This window comes from Gavia stellata, chromosome 7, assembly GCF_030936135.1.
Source record: "Gavia stellata isolate bGavSte3 chromosome 7, bGavSte3.hap2, whole genome shotgun sequence".
Classification (NCBI taxonomy): domain Eukaryota; kingdom Metazoa; phylum Chordata; class Aves; order Gaviiformes; family Gaviidae; genus Gavia; species Gavia stellata.
The window spans coordinates 32,125,286-32,139,503 of NC_082600.1; positions in this window are offsets into that span (position 1 = coordinate 32,125,286).

Here is a 14,218-nt window from a genome sequence, read left to right on the forward strand (position 1 = left end):
TCCCCAGCATAGACCAAAATCTCAGTATCATTTTAAGCTTTATTTTACACACAGCTGTGACTACTTTAGTGTCAACCCAGTCCCAGAATACCATTATTCAACGTCGTCACAATTTGTTTCTCCAGATTCCTTCCATAAGGACTATGGGGGGGGGGGGGTGGGGGTGGAATTCTCACTAGCAGGCATAATTAATTTTGTGTTTGTTTTTAAAAAAATCAGCTAATTAGTGGTGTGACATAGTTCATTTGTGACTTTAAAAATATTTATGATCCTTTATGATTCGATTCTGTGCTTTGGAGGAAAATAACTTTACAGTGTTTAGATTGTAGAACATTGCCAATTTTCTTAAAAAAAAAAAAAAAAAATTATTTGGACTGCTGGACTAAACCTGCCCTAACAGCCGGCAATCCACGATCCAGATCAGTCTTATGCATAGGAAGAATCAGAGAACAGAGTTATCCTCCTGTATATTCTTCTAGATATGCTTGGTAAGTTCGTAAAGCATTATAACATCTTTGGATGTCTTTTACAACATTTTGGGAATTCTCTATCTCCTTGCACCACTGCAGCAGTAAGTGGAGCAGAAACCAAATTTGGGCTTTGAGAATGAAACTCTTCACATAAAGTCATGAAGGTGCAGGTGTTCTATGAATTATTTCCAATATTAGATAATATTTATTACCAAAATAATCCTTCTATGCCTCATATATACCAAAATCATAGCAACATTAAAAAATATTAAAAAATAGACAGCCCCTGCAGTTTCCCTCTACAGCCACATAGTAAGTACTTAATCCAACATGGATGGCAATATAAAGCAACTCTAATTTATACCCCTGTGAAGCTGCTCCTCCTCAACGAGATGAATACCACTTTCAAATAAAATTAAAAAAACCAAAACAAAGCCAAAAAACCCTACTGTCATTATAATACCTGCAGAGTGATACCACTAACAGACCTGGCTGTTTGTTTCTAAGGAAGAACAGCTGTGCAACAGACTGTCTGAACAGTCCCTATTACAGAATGCAACATGGATCACTGACACAAAGGAAGCACTACACCAGCTGGCTTTCTGTCTTAGAGCATTTCTATTCCTAGATGATTTACCTGTTCTCAGTCCTGTCACCTTAGCACTTTTACTACCCAATTAAAAATGATGTTGCTGGATTCTCTCTGCTGTAAATTAGATATGTTATTTTTTAGATCAAACTGGCTACTTTTTTTTAAACTTTGCTATACATGACTTATTTTTAAACTCATAAAAGCTGCTTGATTGTTTATTTGTGGTATGTTTTGTTCACTTGTAGAGTTTAGATCAGAAAAATTCTTTCCTAATGTATTCATACGCAGTGATGTACATTTCCTAATCATAATCATGTCAGCAAAAGTGGAGCTGCTCTTAGGATAACATTTTAGTCTAGAAAATGATTTCCCTTTAAAATTGATTCAATGGACATGATGATATAAAAAGAAGATGCAAAATTACACACAACAGTTTGCATAATCAAAACAGATATGTTTTGTATTCAGGCAAGATTTCTTTTTGCTATATTAAATGGAAGAAAATAGACCTTTTGGAATTCTGCAAGTGTGCTATGGCTGTAAATGCAGTAGCAGTGGAATTCCAGTAGGATTATGAAGAGGAAGTACAAAACTTAAAAAAAGGATTCAGCCAAGATAGACAGGGACAACATGAAAGGATAAATTGATTTTTTTTTTTAACTACCAATAGTCCATTTATTTCAAATTGGAACTATACTTTATTTTCTACTATGTAACTAAAGTTAAATTTATGAAAGCTTGAAATATGGAGGTGTATCCTTTTGTGTAGGAAATTTACTGGTTCTCTTTTAAATAAATGTGAGTTCAAATGAGATGTAATGAGTGTAGAGCTTCATTCAGTAAATAATAGCCAAGTCATATGCATACCTAAATTCAGACCAAAACTTGCACATCTTATGGAATAATATTTGAAGTGCTCTGCAGGTGGCTCCTAGAGACACTGTTGCTCAGGAGCAGACAGACTTTAAATTAGCATTTCTCTTCCCTAATGAACAATAATCTTGATTCAACACATCAAAATAACATATTACAAATGGCTGCAGAATGTACTGTTTGTTTTCAAGGATGATGTGAGGATAATGTTGTGACAATTGTGTGAAGGTTATTGAATGAAAAACTAATCCCTTAATATTTAATGATTTGAATTAATCGGTGTTAAAGCTACCCATACTTTTTTTTCCTGTCCCATGAAATTTTACAAGATTTCAGTTACTTTTTTTATTGTGCCTTAGGAACAAATCAGAACCTTTGCAAAGGAAGAAAGAGAATAGCTGGTAGGCTGCATGTCAGGCAACCCAATTGTTATACAGAGGACCCAGGTTCAAGTTCCTTATCCAGCAGTCTTCCAGTGTTTGGCCAGCCTACACAAATTTTAAGTGTGTCTTAAGAAGGGTTACTAGGTTTCCATTGAAAAAGGTAGGTAACGGAGGAGTAAACAATGGCATGGAGAGAAGAAAATGGACTGTAACACTTTACAACCAACCATTGACCTTGTGTCTCTGAACTCCTGAGAAACAAGAGTTCCTGACTACCACCCACATTTTCTATATTCTTTTCAGTATTACAATCAAAAACCCATTTTCCTTGGATGAAGATGACACTGACTTTTACTCCTCAGCAAAAATAGCTGGGACAACAGATGAAATTTTGACTTAATAGGAACTTTTCCTCTTAAGTGACATCTTTGTATAGGTGGAAATTATTTCTGCCAGTGCATTCACAAGTCAATTTTCGAGCATTGATTTAATAATGAGAAGTAGCACACTATCTAGAAGTAAATGTTTAATGCCTATCTATCATCTATACACAAATGCCTTCACTCATGGGTCATGGAAAGAGTCTTCATTAGAAGATAATCACAAAGGCTCACAGAAAGGCTGTATTAACACAGCCTCCTTACCATGGCGTGAAAACAGCTATAGCCTTGAATCTGTTGCTCAGACCTTATAGGATCAAATATTTTAAGTGTACACAGGTTTGATGTATGAAGCCACCAACCAAAGCCAACTTATTTCTGTCATTCGCTAATCACTAAAAGTTTTAACTTTATTTTTATTGCTTCCAAATACCAGTGATTAAGAATTTATCTGAGGTAACCAACCTCAATTGCAATGATTGCTGTCTGCTTCACAGTGCTTACTGCATTTAAATTCATAGTGCCATTGTGAGATAAAAAAGTGCAATTGTTCATACAAATGAAGAGCTAGTAGATTTTAAGATGAATGACAAAATTCTAAAAATTATTTAGATGCTTGAATCCTACTGAGTTCAAGGAGCTGAAATTTATCTTTCGAGGTATGTGTCAGGAGTGGTGGGCAGGATCCATCTCACTTAACTTTAAATTGCCTAAGCATTTTGTCAGCTCTCTTTCTACAGAAACTCAGGGCTACAAATCTCTAGAGAACAATTCATTCTTTCCCCATGCAGGATTCAAGCCAGATGAATGAATTATTCTTTGGAGTAATTTTATTCTCCACTGATTACAGAAAGAGCCTAAATAGCTGGCATAAAATGCACATTGAACATAGTCAAAGGGAAGTGAAATGAATCCTACCTGGTGGATACCAGAGAATTTTTAAGCCACTTTAATGTCCACTTCAAATTAACAGGAGGGATCTTCAGCCATTGTAACATGCTTCTACTGTACCTAAATTGAAAAAGCCATGCTGGCAAGAAGACTACTGAGCCACAGAAATGGGATGTACTTCTCCTCCCACCAGAAGTCAAAAAAGAAGGAATTGTCTTAATAATCCTCAGAGGACTTATGATTTATGGTTGTCTAGGTCTTCCCTTGTAATTTCTGAAACTCACGTGTCTAGCCACCTTGCGACTTGAAGCTCCTAAGTTAAGCTGCCTGAGCTGTGTTGGAGTAGCCTACATTACTCTTTGTTTGCAGTGGGAGTTAATTTCTTAGTTATGAAAATTCCAAGTAATTGAAACCCTTTAATTCTCACGTAATTTTAAAATCCTTTCCCTCGAGGTTTTTATCCCTGGACAACCATTAACAGACGTACGTAAAATGAGTACATGTTGTTTCAGCCCTGTTTTAATGTCTGGGTGTTTGCAAAATTAAAAAGTTGTCATTACAATAGACAATGACTGTTGTAATTGCTTGTAGTCTCAACAGATTTTTATTGGGAAAAATATGTCTTATCCTTACATTACTAGATCTTGCCTCTAGTAGACAATCATGACAGGATAGGAACATCAGACATATAGTGCAAACATTCTGCGAATAAATAGAGCACTTCAGTTTCCAGGCCTCGCATACCTGACAGTCTGGTATTCTCGGCACTAAATTAACTCTAAAGAAACTTGAAAAAATAAAGAACAAAATGCTATTGACAACAACATCTACTGCTTACTAAAGGGCTGTATAGATTCATAAAATGGAAGGGTTTTCCTTCTACCAAAAAAAAAAAAGGAATCTATATTTCATTACAGTTGCACACTGTGGTGTGACTGATTGGTTGTTGCAGAGCTAATAAAAAGATGACTACTTGCAGGTGATAGCATATCCTATTTCCATCTAATTTGATGGTTTTCTGCTGGGCTGACGGGAACCTCTCATCACAAAACATTGAAGATTCAGCTATTTCAAAGCCTGTGTGCAATTTCTACTGTTTTCTGACTATTTAGCCTTACTTCTTAGAAATCCAGCCTCTTACTATTTCTTATGAAGATAGTCATTAAAGTGTAAATCCACCCTCTCCAACCAAACATAGGAGATTAAACACTATCTTTTTATGCCAGAGATAATGATAATTTTTAATTCTTGTTATTAGTGCCTAATGGCTCTAGGCAATGCACTATTAATAAACAAAAAAGACAGACTCTCTGTCTTAAGGGACTTCAGCATACCAGCTAAAGGTAGAAAGTCAAAGAAAGTGAGGGCAATTTTTGCACGATGGCAGAATTATCACAGACCACTTCCACAAAGAATTTATACATTGAAACCTTTCTTTTTTAACCTATTTTTAATACAGAACCTGGGACCAGGCTTTATAAATCCATAGTAGACACAGTTTTAAAAGCCAGTGTGTTAAACTAACAATTACTTGGAAATGCGGTGAGCCCAAAGTTTCTGATGGCTAAATGTAGCCAGATGTTCCCCACTTAGTTACACAAATACAATAGATATGAGCATTGGCTGCCTATATAGCTGTTGTCAGATGGCAGTGAGGTGATAACAACAAAGCCAATCAATGTTATTTTAATTATTCCTTTTATGCCAATTAAAATACGGTCTTGAAACATAATGCATAAATATTTCTAGGTTTTTTTTTTCTTCTGGCCCTGAAAACTTTCCATTGAGCCATAGGAATCATTAGATTTATACGCAGTCTCAAAATGCCAAAGCTAAGCACGTGATTGTGTTCCTGAACTGGTCTCATATTAGTTCTGTGCTTTTTCCCTTTCTCAGTTTAAAATATCACTGGCAAAGTTATCTTCATGACTTCACAGCTGCTAAGTTCTAGCACAGATTTTCTTTTCAGTTACACCTTTATATATATACACACATAATAGAATATATATGTGTATGTAAGATATTATGGTTCAGCAGCCAACAACTACCAGGTTCAGAAAGTTAAGATAGTTTGCATGAACTCTTGCAAAACTTTCTTTCAAAACTAGTCACACATTTGAACTAGTCTGCCAAACGTCAGAGCCTTTTATTAAAGTTAGATCCATTAAAAAGTGATGTACATAATATATAGTAAATATGTGGTAATTTTGAAATTACAAACAGAAACAATACCTGTGTTAGTTGTTGGTGTTTTTTTCTTTGGTATTAGTTAAGTTGTTATGATTATTTTGTTGTACCTAAATTCTCACATCTTAAAACTGAAGAGGAGGGCAACAAAGCTAGTGAAAGGTCTGGAAGGCATGTCTTATGAGGAGCAGCTAAGGACTCTGAGTTTGTCTAGTTTGAAGAAAAGGAGGCTGAGACATCACCTCATTGCTTTCTATAGCAGAGGGGAAGGGGAGAGGAAGGTGCTGATCTCTTCTCCCTGGTATCCAGTGATAGGACTCATGGAAATGCTTCAAAGCTGATTCAGGGGAGATTCAGACTAGATATTAGAAAGCATTTTGTTACTGAGAGAATGGTCAAATACTAGAACAGGCTTCCTAGAGAGGTGGTTGATGCCCCAAGCCTGTCAGTGTTTAAGAGGCATTTGGACAATGCCTTAATAACATGCTTTAACTTTTGGTGCGCCCTGAAGTGGTCAGGCAGTTGGACTAGGTGATCATTGTAGGTCCCTCCCAACTGAACTATTCTGTTCAGTTTTATTCCTAAGACCAAACCTGAAGATTTTACAATAGCAGCCTCCATAGGTTGCTTAAATAAATAATAGAAAATATCATCATGTGTCTGCATATTTAAAAAAAAAATCTTCATTTCCCTCTGTCTTTATTTATAATCTATAATGTAACAGCAGAGGCATTACCAACAGCTTGATTTTACAGCAGTCTATAACTGATTTCTGAAAACTAGTTTCAGTTTGTCTTGTTCCAGTGGTTGACTCAAATAAACAAGAGAGTTTCTATATTGAAAACTTGGGAGAATGCATTGTTTCTAGATCACTGTGAATTGCATACTTTCCATTTACAGGAATCATTTCCCTACTTAAATTTTGAAAATATTCCAATTTTTTCCTGTGCAGAACTTGGACACTGAAACCAATGCAGCTTCCTTTCTAATTGCTGGTCTTTCTCCTTGCTCTTTAAAAGGACAAACATACTTCAACTTAACTTAAATTACAGGTAATCAAAACCAACAAAACCAAAATCATTCATATGCTTCCCTCTTTAATATACAGTGTGTTACTGCCTCAGCAGAGGAAACAATTATATTTGCCTGATTGGATTTGCTCAACTCTTACTCTGACTTAATGTTTTCTCTATAGAATTTACTCATTTCCAAGGGAGTCACAGCAAGAGACATAAATTAACTTATTTATAAGCACTAAAGAGAAATGGAATGAGAGGACATCAACATGTTATTTCAGGGACATCAAATACTGAGATTTTGTGGAAATTTAGTGTAAAACTATTACCATCCAAAGATACAAAGAAACTATAACTTTATTTACACTTATGTAGTACATGTAGCATTTAAGAGGTACCAGGCTGGGTACCAAAACTGTAAAATGTTTTTCTGTAAACAGAACACAGTGTTGATAGGGATGACTCATATTATTACCAGAATTCCCTTATGCAAAATTAGACTTATTTATATTGAAATGTTCCACTGAATATGACGATCAGTTAACAAAGTATGAAATAAGATATTTCTTGGATAGTTTTTCCTGTGGCCTTGAATATGGAAACTGTGGCTTGTAGTTATTTTAAAAAATGTTACTACAACATATATTTTCATGCTCAGAATGGTACCTGAAATTCCCCCATTGTTCATCCATAAATCCTGTATCAGCATGTCAATTACTGGGGACAGTTTATATTGTTGCTATGTGGTTAACTCAATCTAGTAATTATGAGTATGCATAGTGTTCTGGAGTGAGAAGATGACTGGACTGTGGTGGACCAGCCTCAAGGCAGCTGTTCAGCCACAATTAGCTACTGAGACCTCACTGTCTTGAGCAGAGGGCCATACTACACAAGATTACACACTTTTGGATCAAAGATGACTTGTAGTTGGGCGGGAGGGGAAGCATAGGAAACTTTCTGCCAGCATAAATGTACATAGACATGTAATTTGACAACTAGTATTTGTCTTGAAATTTTGACACAGTCATAACTATACCAAGGAAACAGGAAGTATTTCTCTACTTCCACATCTACGTATATGACCTAGCAAAGTCTGACCACCATGTCAGGACAAGAGATTGAAATTAACTACACCCCTCTGCACCCAGCTTTGCACAACTTCTCTCTTGCATGAATAATTTTTTTGTGTCCCCATTCTGGGACTGCAATGGAATCTGCAGTCACTGGTTTCCTCAAGAAACAGAATTAAATGTCTGGGTGAAGCAAGGTTTTATGAAAACAAGTGCTATGAAGTTGAATGTATGTGACAACTTTCAAGTATCACAACAGGCAAGAGGAAAGGAAAGGAAAGGAAAGGAAAGGAAAGGAAAGGAAAGGAAAGGAAAGGAAAGGAAAGGAAAGGAAAGGAAAGGAAAGGAAAGGAAAGGAAAGGAAAGGAAAGGAAAGGAAAGGAAAGGAAAGGAAAGGAAAGGAAAGGAAAGGAAAGGAAAGGAAAGGAAAGGAAAGGAAAGGAAAGGAAAGGAAAGGAAAGGAAAGGAAAGGAAAGGAAAGGAAAGGAAAGGAAAGGAAAGGAAAGGAAAGGAAAGGAAAGGAAAGGAAAGGAAAGGAAAGGAAAGGAAAGGAAAGGAAAGGAAAGGAAAGGAAAGGAAAGGAAAGGAAAGGAAAGGGAGAAAAGAAAAGAAAGAAAAGAAAAGAAAAGAAAAGAAAAGAAAAGAAAAGAAAAGAAAAGAAAAGAAAAGAAAAGAAAAGAAAAGAAAAGAAAAGAAAAGAAAAGAAAAGAAAAGAAAAGAAAAGAAAAGAAAAGAAAAGAAAAGAAAAGAAAAAAGAAAGCTTATAGAATTAATTGAAAACCCTATGATGTTTTTGATGAAAGTCAGAAAGCAAGCAGAGCTAAAAATGGGGATGTGGCAGGAAGGGAAGCTTATCTAACTTATCCCTGGAGAAATTAGGTGGAAACAAAATTGTAAATCTTACAATAAGGAAGAGCTTGAGTAATTAAGAGCTTGAGAGAACCCCTGAAACAGAAAGCTCACAGAGTGTGGACTACAAGAATCCATGCTAGTAAGAGTAGAAGAGTGCAAGAATTCGTGGGTGCTGCAAGGAACCCAACTTGCTCTGGAGCAATTAAACATCTGACACTAATAATTTATAGACAAGCCCACAAAGTTGATAGGAAGAATACTATGGCCTAGAGCACAGACTCTTGGAATGGATTTAAGGATACTATAGCCCTTTTCTATTTCTGCTAATAACTTTCCATGGTGGGGGGTTTTTTCTCCTTTCAGTGCCTCAGTTTCCCCATTTGTAAATAGGAATAAGGATCCTAGCCTTCTTTCAATCATTCCTAATAAAATATACTGAAAGCGAGTTATTAATATTATTGCTGCTGTACTGAGGTAAGTTCTGCTCTAGAATTTGTAGGAGTGTCTCATATCCACCACCTTTGTTACCTGTGAAATTATAGCAGGATGGGTCATGGAGAGTTTGTTGATAATAACTGCAAATTGGTGACGTTTAATTTTTAAAATGGGGAATTTGGGCAAAAGTGAAAGGAGAAAATAAGGTTTAATTATATGACCAGATCTATGTAATGGCTTGCCAATAACATTCTCTCCAGCCACAGACTCTTGTCACTGTCCCTACGCTGGCTTGCATGCTTGCCTAACCACTTGGTGAGGCAATTAAATTTGCTAACCCAGCAGAAAACTAATGTGGGGTGGGAAGGCAGGGGGAGGAAGCAGGGGGAACAGGACCATCCTTTTCAGTGGTAACAAGCTGTTAGATTGGCTCAACTGCATCATATAACCACACCACAATTTTTATGCTTGGCAAGGTATTTAGATTCTTGTTCATCAAAGCAATTAAAAGCGTGTCTAAATTGAAGCATATGAGCAATCTCACCCATATTCAGTAAAACATTTACCTTTACACCTAGGTTTTATATGTCTTCCCATTTATACACGCGTCTTGGTAACTGGCTGGGATTGTTCACGTGCTTGAAATTAGGCACATCTTTAAGAGCAGTGCTGAATTAGAATTAGCAGAGTTTGGAACTTCATGCTGTGGTACTATACATGGAGTTACTCAGAGTCTTTGCTCATTTGCAGTCAATTCAACTACATGCTAGCTTCTAATTCCTCAAAAGTCTGTTGTAAAAAGTTATCCTTGTCATTCATAACTATAGCATGCCATTTGCATGGTGTTCAAGAAGTGCAGCATCTAAAGGGTATGAAGCATACCACTTTTGACTGGTATTCATTTGGCAGTTTTGCAGGAAAACTTATTTTGATACCCATGTAGTTACAGGAGCTTTATTCTCTTTCTATATGTTAAAAAGCCATAACAATGAAAATTAAATGAATATAAAACTTTGCTGAGAAATCACTCAATTTTGTAAGTGAAACAGCTTTTAGCATAAAAAGCCTGGATCTTCAAAATGATTGAGTAAGATTTCCCCTGTTTATTTTGCAGATGGGTTTTCAGAGGTAGAAAAATGTAATTACAGGAAAAGCAGTAAAATGTGAGCTGGTTGAGGCATAAAGTGCAGCACTTAGAATAAGACAATTGCCTAAATTCCCTGATTGACAGATGGATGTCACATTAGATGAAAATGATAACAGATTTAGTGGACTGAAGAATAACTTCCTCTTGACAGTGCCCTGACCCTTAACCTACAACCTGACTCCTGTTAGCTTCACTAACACAGGGTAATTGTCACAGGTGCAGGATAAAAGAAACCCCTACAGCAGCTACCAGTGGTCAGACTTATTTCTTTTGATGACCAGAAATGCACTGTTGAGATATAGTCAAGAAGTCCTGACCTCTGTTGACCTTTCAGGGCATTAAAATTTACCCCTGGGAAAAGGAAACTATATAAAAGGAAAATAGTCTGTTCTGCTGTTCTGCAAAGCAATATTTTAACTGTGTAATAATTAAGTTGACAAACAAAGCAGAGTGATGGTAAAGCAATTTATTTTCATCAACACAAAAGCATGTTTCTCACACAATTATAACATGGTTTCAACAAAGACCAGTACGGCACACTCAATAGAGTTCATGGGTTTTATAATTATGAGTAAATTCTTTACCATGTCATACTCTGGATATGTGTACTATTCCAAAATGATTCTGTTGTATTTATATGCTAATAGTATCCTTTCAATAGAAGCCAGTTCTTTGAATTGTATTTAAATTTTAGGAAGGTAGACGATTGTAACAGTATTTATAATGACGTGGTGACAACTGTGAGACTTCACAAAAGTTTATACCTCCTTCTGTTAGAAAATAGAGTACATTTTATTCTTTTTTTCTTCAGCAACATGAATGGGGAATTCAGAAAACACAGAGAAACACAATGAGCTATGCAAATATATTTTATAATAGAAGAAAGAATATTATAGAAGAAAACAAAATGACTGTGTCTCCCATTAGAGTGAAGTCAATGCAGTAACCTGCCCATGTCGTTTTCTTTATGCATAGAAGAATGAATATTACATAGGGGAAAAAAAAGAGAAATAACTGCACATCTCATTAAAGTGAAGTCAATGCAGTAAGGAAGCCTGCCTGTGTTTTCAAAATGTTTCATCTTAGAAAATGAAACAACGCAAAACAAAAAAAAAGAAAAAGAAAAACAAAAACAAAACAACAATCAACTTCTTAAACACCTGACAACAATGAATTCGTGTATTCAATTATTGTGTTTATTAGTGCTTAATACTGGGACCATCCAAATATTTATTCACTAAATATGAAGCAACAAAAACAATGTTCTAAATACAATAGACTTACTGGGATCAAGTTTCTGTCCAGAACAGTAGAGCTTTAAAAGACCCCTATGCAAAAGGCACAAATTACTCTAAAATTCGTTGAAGGTTCTTATTAAGGTCATAGGTCTTGCCCTGTGGTTATTATTCATCCACAAAATGCTCTGATAAGTAATATGACACTAAATTAGTATACACAAGCCTTGGGATAATTGCGTAAAGAAAACAAAAAGATTAAGTTACCCCAAAAATAGTACTATATAGGTAGACAACAGTCCACTGCAAAAGGTGTAGTAGAATCCATCTGTTTTTATTCTGACACATATTGTTAAATGATAAAAAATATAAGGACTATTCCGATGTAACTTATTGTCATGAACACTTGCAATAATAATGCCTTCCTTCAGATTACCATCTTTTCAAATGTGATGAGATCATCAGGTAACAGTGTAAGATATGAAGGCTTAGCACGTTGTGTTGTTAGCACATTAAAGAAAGAAATTGCTGGGATAATTAACAACTACCTATTTGTCTGTAGGCTGCATTCATTATGCTTGCACAAATTGGAGGTCTCCAAAATCTGTGCAGTAAAATTTACTCTTTGTTCAGGAAGTTCCCCTTGGATTTGGGTAAAATTCTGGTTTGCTGTGTCTATTGTAATTGTGACAGGCAGTTGACATGTCTCATAGTCTAAATGTAGTGGCAAGCAGGGGGTGGTACAATGATGAAAAAAACTGCCATTCATTCTTGTGCAAAGGAAAGGTGTTTCTTAGCATATTCCAACCTATGTTCAGTCTAGAGTTGGGTCTCTGAGGTTGAAGGTCAAATCTGTGAGGTCAAAGCTATTTCTTGTCAATCTTCGTTCACTAATGACACATGAATTGGAAATTAGAACAAAGTAAGTAAAACGAATAGCCAGAAGGTGAGTGTCTGTTTTATTACTCAGAAGAGCTGGGAAATCTGGCCAATTGTTGCCCTATGTGGCTTGAATGACAGTTGTTAAGTTGAAAAAGGGACAGTGTGATGGGAATGCCACTTTAAATCTCAATTACCTCCTCCACTCCAATCAGCTTGGTAGAGCTTTAATGAAGTGCAATTCTCTGTCCTTTTCCTCATACTTCTATCTCCAGAATAAGCCTCACATTCAAGTTTGACAGCAGTACAATCAGTTTTCCATTCATCACTGGCCCTGTTTTAACCCTGCTGAAAAAGGGCCTAATGTACGTGGCAGTGATGGCAATTAGGCAGAAAAGTAATATTAGAAACAGACAAAAGCCTGAGTCTTTTAGCATTACAGGTGTTGGTTTTTTTTTTTTTTATAGCCCTTTCTAGACATAAAGGAATAGGCAGCGTTGTTAAGTTCCCTTCTTCAGTCTTCTCTTAAGCTGAAAGTCCAACGATTTCAAGATTCAATTAATTAGAGACATGGAGAGCCAAAGAACAAGGTAAAAGCTACGTTCCTTCCAACTGAGGACACACGTAGTAATTGGCCTCTTATTAAAATGGGTATCTTCTGGGTGTATGTTTAATAAGGCTGATAAAAGTCGTCATTTCCTCATTAGGACAGTGGTTGAATATACTCTGAGTGCTCATGTGGAGAAAAGGGAACAAATATAAAAATAGCACTCTCTTAAAATGTAGGAATGCAAAATATTAAAACGGAGAAGCCTGGGGCTGAAACTCTGGGGTAGGAAGAGAGAAAATTATCGAGTGTGTGTCTACGCGTATGCAAACACAAGAAAAACCAAGGGAAAGGAGTTTACTGAGTGCTTCGCCTTCTCATTTCATCTGAATAGGCAAAATATAGAAAGCCTTTGAGCTCCACCACACAGACTGCCACTGGCTTGTTAACATGACTTTTTGTCTGGAGGAACAAGGTAGGAGAAGCAGGTTACAAGAGACTTCTCTTTTAATAGACAGTTTACACCTACCGTTTCTCTGCTTAATTGTTCTCTATTTATGTCATATGAGGATTGTGTGCATACTGACGCATGCAATCTGAAACACACATACTCTGGATTAGAGTGCCTGGGTTTTTTCTTTTTTTCTTCTTCCTTTTTTTTTTTTTTTGGTTTTCGGTGGGTTATATAAGTTTCCGTAACAGTTCTTTTTATGCCAATTTTTTAAAATGTCAGCAAGGTTGGGGTGGGTTTTTTGTTTTGTTTTGTTTGATAGATTCCACAGGAACATGTGGCACTGGTGCAAGGATCTTGTTTAAGAGAATGGGCGTTTGGAGGTAAAAAAACCCCCACGCAGCAATTAGGCGGCTCTTGCCGCTCATTGGGGATGTGACACAAGTGGGTGATAGTGGCTTTCACCTCTCGCACTCCCTTCTCTCCTGCCTGATTCCTAGAACAATCCCTGTCAGAAACACTCTTTGAAAAAGGCTGCATTAGACAATGGCTCTTCACCCTTATTTTACGCTTTAAGTAGTGGAGCAGAATGCTGTAAGGGGCTGAAAACAAGGCGTAATCTGAGAAAGACGCGCAGGCATTGTTATAACTGTGAAAACCAGAAGAACCCCTTTCAGAGCCATGACTGAAAGTGCTATGAAGACCTTTAGTCCTTTGCACTCTCCCAATCACCAATTAGACAAACATTAACATCAATTAAGCTGTTATACGGCACAGGTTCCATATAATTACCTTAATGGGTTGACGCTT